A 12,091-nucleotide genomic window follows, 5' to 3' on the forward strand; every position below is an offset into this window, starting at 1 on the left:
GAAAAGTCTAAGTCTAAAATAGGGCTGCCAGGGGTCACAATAAGGGATCAAATAATCCCTCAACCAAAGTCTCCAAGGTGACTCAGAAAAAGGTAAGTGGTGAGTAGTAATGGGCCACCAGGGGTGGAGCATTGAAAATGAATTTTAAAGGCATGTGCTAAAGGGACAAAATTGAGGGTATTGAACAATCTGTTCAATCCTTTCAGATATTTGCTCAATGGCTGGAACGACATTAGCAAAATGCCAATTTTCTGGAAACTCGACATTTTTCCATAAGATCTTCTTGGGTATTATGAAGTTTGACTTATCTAGCATATTAGAGTAAAAGATAGTAATTTCTCCCTTAGGACTGGTGTAAAGAGCTCTAAATCCAACGCTTGTGATCATGCTTTTATAGGCAAACCTAGTTATGATGGAAATAAGATTGTTTCCTGGTTTGAACTTAAAGCCATGGGTCTTAACATGCAAGACAACCAAATCTAAGATGTCTACATCTCTTAGTCTAACTGTGAAGTTAGGGAAACACTGGAAATAAACTGGACCATCATTCAGTCTAGCTTGGATTGTGCCAATAATAGAATCTCGATAGTCAAGATGTCTATTATCTCTTAAACACATGACAATAGAGATGTTTAAACCTAATTTTGTCAAAGGCTTAGCTACTACTTGGATCATACCAAAATGTATGAACTTATAGCCATCTTTCTTATGCTTCTCAATAGACTTGCTATTTAACAACCTTATGACTTGATCTTCTTATTCTAAGCTGACTGACATTTCAGAGGTTTTGATAGTATAATCTATGAAAAACTTAAAGGTTCTTTTCTTATAAATTTCTTGATTAGACACCTTGGGTAACTTCCAATCATCTAAATCATTTTGGATCTTAGGATAATTGATCTTTTCACTGTTTCAACAGTATCTTGAGAATTAGTGGATCTCCAAGACATGGTTCTGAAAATTGAATTCATTTTAGGGTTTTGATCTAGAGCCTAATAGCAGATTGACAGACCTAATGAGACGTCACCCTAACACTCGTACAGCCCTAAAAAACGCCTATCCCCGGCTAACAACAGGCTCAACCGCCAGGGCTCGCACTCCCAGGCACACTGCTACCTATCCTAGGATAGCTCAAAACAAACCCAACTTCCTATGGGTGTTATTGGTATCAGAGCCACGGGAAAAGAAGTTGGGTTTGTTTTGGGTGTTTTGAGCTATCCTAGGATAGGTAGCAGTGTGCCTGGGAGTACGAGCCCTGGCGGTTGAGCCTGTTGTTAGTCGGGGATAGGCGTTTTTTAAGGCTGTAAGAGGGTTGGGGTGACGTCTCATTAGGTCTGTCAATCTGCTATTAGGCTCTAGATCAAAACCTTAAAATGAGTTTAATTTTCTGAACCATGTCTAGGAGATCCACTGATTCTCAAGATACTATTGTAAATAGTGAAGAGATCAATTATCCTAAGATCCAAAATGATTTAGATGATTGGAAGTTACCCAAGGTGTTTAATAAAAAAATTTATAAGAAAAGAACCTTTAAGTTTTTCACAGATTATACTATCAAAACCTCTTAAATGTCAGTCAGCTTAGAACAAGACGATCAAGTCATAAGGTTGTTAGATATCAAGTCCATTGAGAAGCATAAGAAAGATGGCTATAAGTGCATACATTTTGGTATGATCCAAGTAGCAGCTAAGGCTTTGACAGGATTAGGTTTAAACACCTCTATTGTCATGTGTTTAAGAGATAATAGACATCTTGACTATCGAGATTCTATTATTGGCGCAGTCCAAGCTGGACTAAATGATGACTCAGTTTATTTCCAATGTTTCCCTAACTTCACAGTTAGACTAAGAGATGCAGACATCTTAGATTCGATTGTCCTGCATGTGAAGACCCATGGCTTTAAGTTCAAGTCAGGAAACAATCCTGTTTCCATCATAACCAGGTTTGCCTATAAAAGCATGACCACAAGCATTAGATCTGGAACACTGTGCACCAATCCTAAGGGTGAGACCACTCTCTTCTACTCTAATATGCTAGATAAGTCAAACTTCATAATAGCCAAGAAGATCTTCTGGAAAGATGTTAAGTTTCCTGAAAACTGGCATGTTGCTAATGTCGTTCCAGCCATAGAACAAAGATCTAAAAAGATTGAACAAATTGTTCAATATCCTGATGGAGGAGGAGATCTGATTTTCTCCAACTCTTTCAGTTATTACAGCAGTCCTAGAGTTTCAGTTTATGAACCCTCTAGATCTTCAAGCTCTTCTATCCTAGTTAGAACCACTAGGGAAGAAGAAGGTTCCATCTCAGCAAATCCTAAGAATATTAAGCTAACAGGTGTTAGAAGTCGTACCAACGTGGCTAGAACATTTTACATTAAGGCAAATGAGTCTACTCAGGAATCACAATAGGATGAGTCTCATGTTATGTCTCTTACCTATTCCCAGATCATTAACACTATAAGCCTAAGTGATGATGACTTTGAGATCAACAAGGATCTCTTAAGAAAAGACTTCTATTCTGAAGTCAATAAGCAAAGGAAAGATTGGTTCTTTAGCACTGTCCCTAAAGACATTAGAACCTTCTACCAAGAAGAATTTTATGCCTACTTAAGATAAGAAAAGAAAAACATTAAGTTTTGGATTTGGTTTGAACTCTTCAAACAAGAGGAATATCCAGATTATCCTTGTAAGCGTACTAAGATTTGGGTTACCAGTGACAACATTGATAAGATTAATACCAAGCCTTATGAATTCTCTAAGGAATTCTAAGAAAATCCTCAAATTAACCAAGCTTTTGTTGATAGGATCAACCAGAATATTAAGGATAATCTTGTTGTTCCCTTGACAGTTCAGCTTCATAAGAGAATTAATATGGTTAAGGGTGATATTAGTTCAAAAGAAGAAGCTGATGAACTAATTAAGATGTTTAAGGAACCCCATAATCAAACTATTTCAAAAAGTATTAACAATTTGGAAGCCTTTACGACTAGGAATTATTATCCTAGATGTACTTTTCCTGATATGCAGTTTGAGGAAAGAAATCAGTATACTCAAGCCTCATACACTAGTGGTATTATCTATGAATGGAACATAGATGGTATGACCGAGTACAACATACTCACTAAGTTCCAAGAAATGACCATGGTTAGTACAACCTATAAGTTAAACAATAGACTGCCCGACTATGTTGTAGCTCAGACCATTGTTGTTGGGTTTACAGGTCAGCTTAAAGGATGGTGGGATAACTATCTCACTTTTAAGGATAGAAATAATATCCTAAAAGCTTATAGGATTAATGAGCATAATGAAGTTGTTAAAAACGAAGATGGCCAAGATATAGAGGATGTAGTGGCTACTTTAATCTATTCAATATCCAAACACTTCATTGGAGATCCTGCAAAAATTAAGGATAAGACTGTAGATCTCTTAACCAACCTTAAGTCTCCCAAGCTTCATGACTTTAGATGGTATAAGGAAGTTTTCCTAACCAAAGTCATGCTAAGGTCAGATTGCAACCAATCTTTTTGGAAAGAAAAGTTCATTTCAGATCTACCTAAGCTTTTCTCTGAGAGAATTAGGATTAAAATAAGGGAACAATATAATGGTCAAATCCCTTATGATAAGTTAACCTATGGTAAGATTATAAGCATTGTCACTGCTGAAGGGATTAAGTTGTACAATGACTTCAAGCTTAAGCAACAAATGAAGAATGAACAAAAGATCTACAAGAATAAATTTGGGTCATTCTATAGCCAATTTGGTTTCAGCCAAAAAGAAACTATGCCTCCCTCTAAGCAAAAAAACAAGCAGGAAGCCTAGCAAAGATAAGCTTTACCATAGTAAGAAAGGAACCTATGGTAACTATAGGATGAATGAAACTAAGCATTCAAAACACGTTCAAAGAAGGGTCAACAAAGATGCCCAGAAAAAGGTAGAAGCCCTTTTAGACATCAAGCCAATTATCTGTTTTAAGTGTGGCAAGGTTGGCCACGGTAAAAAAGATTGTAGGATTAAGCAAAAGATTAATAACTTAAATGTCTTAGAAGACCTAAAAGATATGCTTTGTAAAGTAATGTTAAACACCACAGATTCTGAATCAAGGATTGATTTAGATAATGAAAATGATATTAATAAACTAGACAGTAGTGGTGAAGTGTCTAGCCAATCTTCTAGTGACCAAGAAGAGTGTATTAAAGGTAATTGTAATTACCATCCTAAGACTATAAATGTCATAAGCCAAGATCAGGAATTTATCTTTGATACTTTAAGGAAAATTGAAAACGAAAAGACTAAGTAAGATCTTTATGAAGTATTTAAGAAATTCATTGTTAAGCCAGAAGCTAAGAAGACTATAAATCCTTATAACCTTAATGATATCTTAAACAGGTTTGACCAATAGTCTCCTAAGGAAGTAAGCATTAAGGAGCTTCATGATGAAGTAAGGCAGTATAGGAAGGATATTAAGGAGTTAAGACAATTCACAAGCTTAGGTTTCTCTGACCTCCAAGGACAAATCAATAGAATTGTCAACAAAGAAAACCTTGTGGATGTTCCAAAATCTTCACAAGTTAATGATGATGAGACATATGTTTTTTTTAATACTGTTAGTAGGGTTATCTTTCAAATGTGAGAAGTTTCCCTTACTATAGTAGTCAAAGATAAATTTGTCTTTGACATTATTGCTTTGATTGATTCAGGTACGACTAAGAATTGCCCTCAAGAAGGTCTTGTACCTATTCCTTTATGTGAAGAGACTAATCAGTCTTTATTTGGAGCCAATGGCAAAAAGCTTGCCATTAAGTATAAATTAACAGATGTTCATATCCGTAACCATGACATCTGTATTAAGCAAACCTTCATCCTTGTTAAAGACCTTAAGGAGAAAGCCCTCTTAGGAATCCCCTTCTTAAGCTTTATTTATCCCATATGGGTAGATAACAAAGGTATAAGAACAAAGCTCTTTGATAAGGAAATTCTTTTTGAATTTGCTAATCCTGTTGTTGACATCACTCCTTGTGATCAAGAAATTAATCTTGTTGGATTAGATGTTCCACCTAAGATATTAGGTACCCAACTCATTCATAATTTCATTATAAATGATATTTTAAGCATTCTGTGGACCCTGCATTTCGACTCATGTGTTTCCCACTCGATGGCGAGCTCGATTTTAATTTGAAAAAAAGATTTTTATTGATTAAGAAAATGACTTGGAGTCGCCACTTATTTTTGTTTTATTTTTAAAAGGGTAAACAAAATAAGAAAGAAAACCCTAAGTGCGACTCCTTATTTTGGAAAAGGTGATCTACGAAAAACCGGATCGGGCTCGGGGGTCAGGTTACTTATCGGGAAGGTACGGTAAAAAACCATAGCACCCCTCTAAGTCCCTAAAGTCGGGTCTCTACTAATAAAATGTAAGCTGACGTGGCAATTTACGAGTAAATCAATGGATACTCAAATCGATTAGGCGCATATGGGAATCGAAACATGCAATAGAGAATAAGCAGAATAGGAATGGATGCGTACCTGGGCCACGAACGAACAGTGCGCTATCATAGAAATGGAATCAGTGCATAATTAAGAAATAATCTCATGCATGTCGGAGAGCAGGATGTATGATAATCCAATCAATCAATCATAAAGTCACCCATGTTGGGCCCCCATCAAAGCCCGTTTATTTAACATGACTTAATGTCATAGATTCCATTATTCTGGAATTATGAAAAATTCGTTCACGCTTACTAAAACCAAGAGGAGTAGACGATCGTTTGAAAGCCAGAGCAAAATTAAAACTATTTAGGAGAAAATTAGATTTTTGAAATTTAATTGAAAAATTGGAATATCAAAGATCACTAGAAAATTGGAGTTTTAGAGTTTATTTGGAGATCAGACTTTTAGAGATTGAATGTGAGAATGAGAATTTTTAGAAATTGAATTTGAAAGAGGTTGGAATTTTGAAAACGATTTGAGGGTTCGGGATCTTAAAGAAAGATTAAGTTGCGAAAATTGGAACTTTGGGAGTTAAATTTTGAAAAAAATCAGAATTGAAAATTATTTGAGAAGTAGAGATTATGAAAATTGGATTCTAAAAATTGGAAAGCTTGGAAATCATTCGAAGGCAGAATTTTTAGAAATAATGGATAAAATAATAGTGATAATGATAATAATAAGTAACGGGATAAATACGAGAACTGGAGCATGGGAAACTGAAAATTAAGTTCGGAAATTAGAGAATTGGAATTTCAGAGAACTAAATTTGGAAATTGGAATTTTGAGGAACTATTTAAAGACGGGATTTTAAATAAATGAATAAGTGAATAAATAAATGAATGGAATAATGATGATGAAGTAATAAAAGTCAAGTAAATAACTGCGAAAGATGGAATTTTTAGAGATTGGAGATTAAACTTAAAGATTGAAAATTTAAGAAATTATTTAGAGATGAGATCTTTAATATAGAAATGAGTGGATAAATAAATGGATGGGATAACATTAATAACGAAAATAATTGTTAAACAGCTGAATATGAACAGTGGGGTTTTTAATATTGGAAATTAAATTTGGGAGTCGGGTTCTGAAGAATTGAACTTTAATGATTGGAATAAATAAATAGATATGGAATAATAATGTTAATTAACAGAAATAATATTTAAACAAACAAAAAATGAATAGTGGAATTTTTGAGATTGAAAATTAAATTAGGACGTTGGATTTTTGAAGAATTGGACTTTAATAATCGAAATAATAAATAAATATGGGATAATAATACTAATTAACAAAACCAATATTTAAACAAGTAAAAATGAATAGTGGAATTTTTTAGATTGAATATTAAATTAGGAAGTCAGATTTTTGAATAACTGAACTTGAATGATTTGAATTTTTAAAAGAAATAATTAAATAAATATGGAATAATAATAATAATAATAATAATAATAAATATTTAAACAGATGAAAGTGAATAGTGGAATTTTTGAGACTGAATATTAAATTTGGAGGTTAGATTTTGAAGAATTGAATTTTAATGATTGAAATTTTTAAATAAATAAATATGGAATAATAATACTAATTAACAAAAATAATATTTAAACGAATAAAGGTGAATAGTGGAATTTTTGAGATGGAAAATTAAATTTAGACGTCGGATTTTCGAATAATTGGACTTTAATGAATGAAATTTTTAAAAGAAAATAAATAAATAAATATGAAATAATAATAATAATAATTAACAAACATAATGTTTAAACAAATAAATGGAATTTTTGAGATTGAAAATTTGAAGAGTAATTTAGAGATGAGATTTTGAATAGATGGAGTGAATTGAATAATAAAAATAATAATGATTGGATGGATAGTTACAAAAATAGGAATTTTGGAAGTTGAAATTGAATTTAGAGATATGAAAAATGGTTTAAGGATGGAATTTTTAAAAGCAAATAAATAAAATAATAATAATAACAAAATATTAAGGATTAAATAAATAAATGTAGAAATTGGAATTTCGGAAATTATAAATCGAATTTGGAGATCGGGATTTTGAAGAATTATTTAAAAACGGAAATAAATAAATAAATAAATAAATAATGAAAATAATGTTGATTAAATAAAGAAAAGTGAAAATTAGAATTTTGGAAATTAAAATTTTGAAAATTAGATTTAAAAGAAATAGGAGTTTCAAAATTTTATTTAAGGGTGGTATTTTAAAAATAAAATAAAAAAATAAATTTGGAATGTCGGGATTTTCGGAAGATTAAATTTAAAATTTTGAATCCTAGAATATTAAATTTAAAATCAAAACCTTAGAAAACTATTTTGAGAATTAAATTGAAAGAAAAATAAAATAAAATAAAATAAAGAATAATAATAATAATAATAATAATAACAATAATAATAATAAATAGATAAAAAAAATAGAGTATCGGATCATTGAACTTCAAGACTTAAAGTTTGATAAACTGAATTGACCTGACACCATTTATATTAAAACAAAAAAAAAAAAATCCAAAGGTTGCCATTAACTTATAAGTCTACCACTACCACCTTTCTCTCTCATACTAGCCAGCTAGTGCAGACCTAATGCATGGCTATCACCCAATCTAGTCAAGCTTTAGACCACACAATCCACAAATTCATCAAGCACTGCAACCTTACACGTCTTGTTGAGGTAGGGACAAGTTCTTGCAAAGCTTTCACTCTTCCTACTATCCTCTCTCTATGTAACTGCCCAACAACGCTGTGAGGGTCAGTGACTTGTCCACGCCAAGCACGCATCCTTGGCCGAGTAGCAGGTAGGTGTAGTGCAGCAATAATTCGGATAGGAGTTGGCTGGTCGTGAAAAGCTTGGTGGATCTGAGGAACGACGAGTCGAAATGAGAGAGACGGTGCATGTCCATATGCCGAAAATGAACCATCCAAATGCATCGACTCTCTCTCGCTCCTCCCTGAAAAAATTCTGGCATCAACGTCACCTTGAAAACCTCTCGTCACTTCCCGGCGCCACCTATGTCGTTGTAATCCCGGTCTCCAAGCTCAGGCCTAATGGAAAGACCGACTCTTGGAAGTCGCCTCCGACGAAGTGGATTGAGCCATCGCCTAAACTCAGCCGCAGCGCCATGGTAAAACCCATTACTACAATGTTAGGGTCGTGTCTAGGATAGGAGAGAATTGCGAGAATTTTGCTCCAAGAAGTCACTGGCGTAACCTTCAGGCAGGTTGGTGGCCATGGCTGATGAATGGACGGGAACAGAAAAAAGATTTTCCGGCGAGAAGCAAAGAAGAGATAAGGATGGTTTTCGGGTTTAGCAGAAAGGTCAAATGGTTGGAGAAAGAGGTCAAAAAGAGGTTATTCGATGAATCGGAAAGAGACATTTGAGAAAAGAAACAAAAATGAACCTGTGAAATCCACATTCAGATCAAAATAGGAGAGAAAAGCAATGCAACATTACATCCATACTCACATAATCAAACAATGCTTAGAATGTGCCAGAAAGAATGAAAATAATAATGATAATAATAATAATATAGAGTGACAAATAAGAATGAGCTCAAAAGCTACAGCAAACATACCTGGAAGTACTCCCCTTCAGTCGGAATCCCTGAGCTCTAGGCTGCTCTCCGTTTTCGCCTTCAAAACCTCCCATTTTTTCACCCGTCCGAGAGGCTCCTTCTTCCTTTTTTTTTTTTTTTTTTTTTTTTTTCCTTCTTCTTCTTTTTTTCTTCCCGCTCTTTTCATTCCCCACCCTCACCTACTCTCTGCATCCCGTCTAATCTGGCCGCCCCCATCAGCCTAATTCCCGGGGTGGTCAGAAGAGTAAACATAAAAAAAAAAAAAAAAAAAAAAAAAAAAAATCCTCTAGGAGGGGGGGGGGGGGGGGGGGGGGAGGGAGGGGGCTCTACACATTCCTTTATGCATTTCAAATTTTCAAACTAATACTTTGAACCAAGGATTTTTAAAATTCGTTTTCACATCTGCGAAAACAATTAAGTATATAGCTTTTAAGAATAATTTAACTAATTGGATTATTTTAAACCCTAATTTTCAAATTAAGTCTATTAAAGGAGAAAATTCCTTTCTTGATTACTCAACTCGTGAAATTTGCAGGGTTCACAAGACCATGGCCCCTAAAAAGAATACCCAAGTTTCTAACCAAAAATCCCAATCTTGGGGAGAAAAGCTTGAGCTTCATCTTCAAGGATTTTCTAGAAATCTTGAGAGGTTTTTGCTACTGCGAGCATGGCTTGTAACTGTTGTTTCTTGAGGAGAAATTGTGACATATCATCACTGGCTGAGGCTTGTGTGGGGTTCCTAAGGAAATATTGCTTAACTGCATCAATAGATGGATCATTTTTCAAGGCGTCCCACCATTTAGTTTTAAAGGTCCTTCCAATAGTTGGAAAGACTGTTGATTCATCTGCAATGATAATGTAGTCCTACTAGACTATCCAGGCAAGCCTAAATTTACTGAAAAAGAATAATAAAAGGGGAAAAGTTGAAAGTTCTCTGGGGATAACAAAAAAACTGTTGAATAGCTCAAAGCCATCCAGATGGGCTTAGGAAGAATCTTAATAGACGGACCAAAATAAGTCCACCAACTGTGGAACCAAAATAGGATAGAGGAAAGTTGATTCTTAGATGGAAAATAGAACATCCATGAATGATGGAAGTCCCTATTCTGGATCAAAAAAGCATTGAACCATGCTATTTGATAATCCCAATAATTGAAAATATTTGGTTTTGAAGGTTCAGAGAATTCCCTCAAAAAATTGGGATTTCCACCCCATTACTTAACAGTAAGAATCTTATAGATATGGCAAGTGGAAAATACCAAACCCAAATTGCTGAACTTATCAACGTTATACTTAATTTTAACAGAACAAGTTTCTACAAGGATTGTCTCATAAATTTCTCTTGTTTTTAAAAGATCACCAAATGGATAATGAAAATTTTCATGAAAAGCTTTTGCTGCAATCTCTCTGGGGTTTTCAGAGAAAAACTCTCTTTTAATAACCAAAAGAGATTGATTTAAATCATTTTGCCAATATCTTGATTTTGCTGAAATAGGTGTGGGGTTGGCAACTACCACAATTTGCTTATTTGAAAAAGAAGAGCTTGATGCTAATGCCTTTTGAGAAAGATTAGCCTTAGCAACTTGCTTGAAGGTCTGAGGCCCTGAAATAGTTGGGTATTGTGAAACCTTGACTAGATTAGCTGGATCCGAAGGATCATTATACAAAGTCATCATCTTGTTTGGCATAGGGTTAGAAGAATGAAGTCTTGCTTCTTCTTCAAGTTCAACTTGTTGACTCCATAGCATTTTATAGGGAGAAGGAGTTTAACTAGATTGGGTTTTCTGGTTAGGAGCTTGGGTATTCTTTTTAGGGGCCATGGTCTCGTGAACCCTGCAAATTTCACGAGTTGAGGAAATGAATTTTCTCCTTTAATAGACTTAATTTGAAAATTAGGGTTTAAAATAATCCAATCAATTAAATTATTCTTAAAAGCTATATACTTAATTGTTTTCGCAGATGTGAAAACGACTTTTAAAAATCCTTGGTTCAAAATATCAATTTGAAATTTTAAAATGCATAAAGGAATGCTTAAAATATCATTTATAATGAAATTATGAATGAGTTGGGTACCTAATATCTTAGGTGGAACATCTAATCCAACAAGATTAATTTCTTGATCACAAGGAGTGATGTCAACAACAGGATTAGCAAATTCAAAAAGAATTTCCTTATCAAAGAGCTTTGTTCTTATACCTTGGTTATCTATCCACATGGGATAAATAGAGCTTAAGAAGGGGATTCCTAAGAGGGCTTTCTCCTTAAGGTCTTTAACAAGGATGAAAGTTTGCTTAATACAGATGTCATGATTACGGATATGAACATTTGTTAATTTATACTTAATGGCAAGCCTTTTGCCATTGGCTCCAAATAGAGACTGATTAGTCTCTTCACATAAAGGAATAAGTACAAAACCTTCTTGACGGCAATTCTCAGTTGCACCTAAATCAATCAAAGCAATAATGTCAAAGACAAATTTATCTCTAACTACTATAGTAAGGGAGACTTCCCACCTTTGGAAGATAACCCTACTAACAGTATTCAAAAAAGCATCTGTCTCATCATCATTAACTTGTGAAGATTCTGGAACATCTACAAGGTTTTCCTGGTTGACAATTCTATTGATTTGTCCTTAGAGGTTGTTTGAAAATTTAAAATGTTTTAAAATATGTTTTGAAAAAAAATATATGTATAGGGATTTGTTTTTAACCTTTCCTAATATTTGTATAATTATTTTTTAAAACAATTCTTTTGATTTAAACAATTTTTTCTTACATTGTTAAAAGTATTTTTTTGTTTTTTTTTATATTTTGAATAGAAAATTGTTATGAAAAAAAATGTATATATATGTTAAATTATTTTTAAATAGATGAAGATAATATTGATTTTAAAAATTTGTGGTTACTTTATATATATATATATATATATATATATATATTCATATTAATGATTTAAAACTTATTTTTCCCAAAAATAAATGTCACTACCAATTAACTAAAATATTTGTCTCAAATTAGCTATGAGGT

The sequence above is a fragment of the Vitis riparia genome, chromosome 5 (genome assembly GCF_004353265.1).
Source record: "Vitis riparia cultivar Riparia Gloire de Montpellier isolate 1030 chromosome 5, EGFV_Vit.rip_1.0, whole genome shotgun sequence".
Taxonomy (NCBI): domain Eukaryota; kingdom Viridiplantae; phylum Streptophyta; class Magnoliopsida; order Vitales; family Vitaceae; genus Vitis; species Vitis riparia.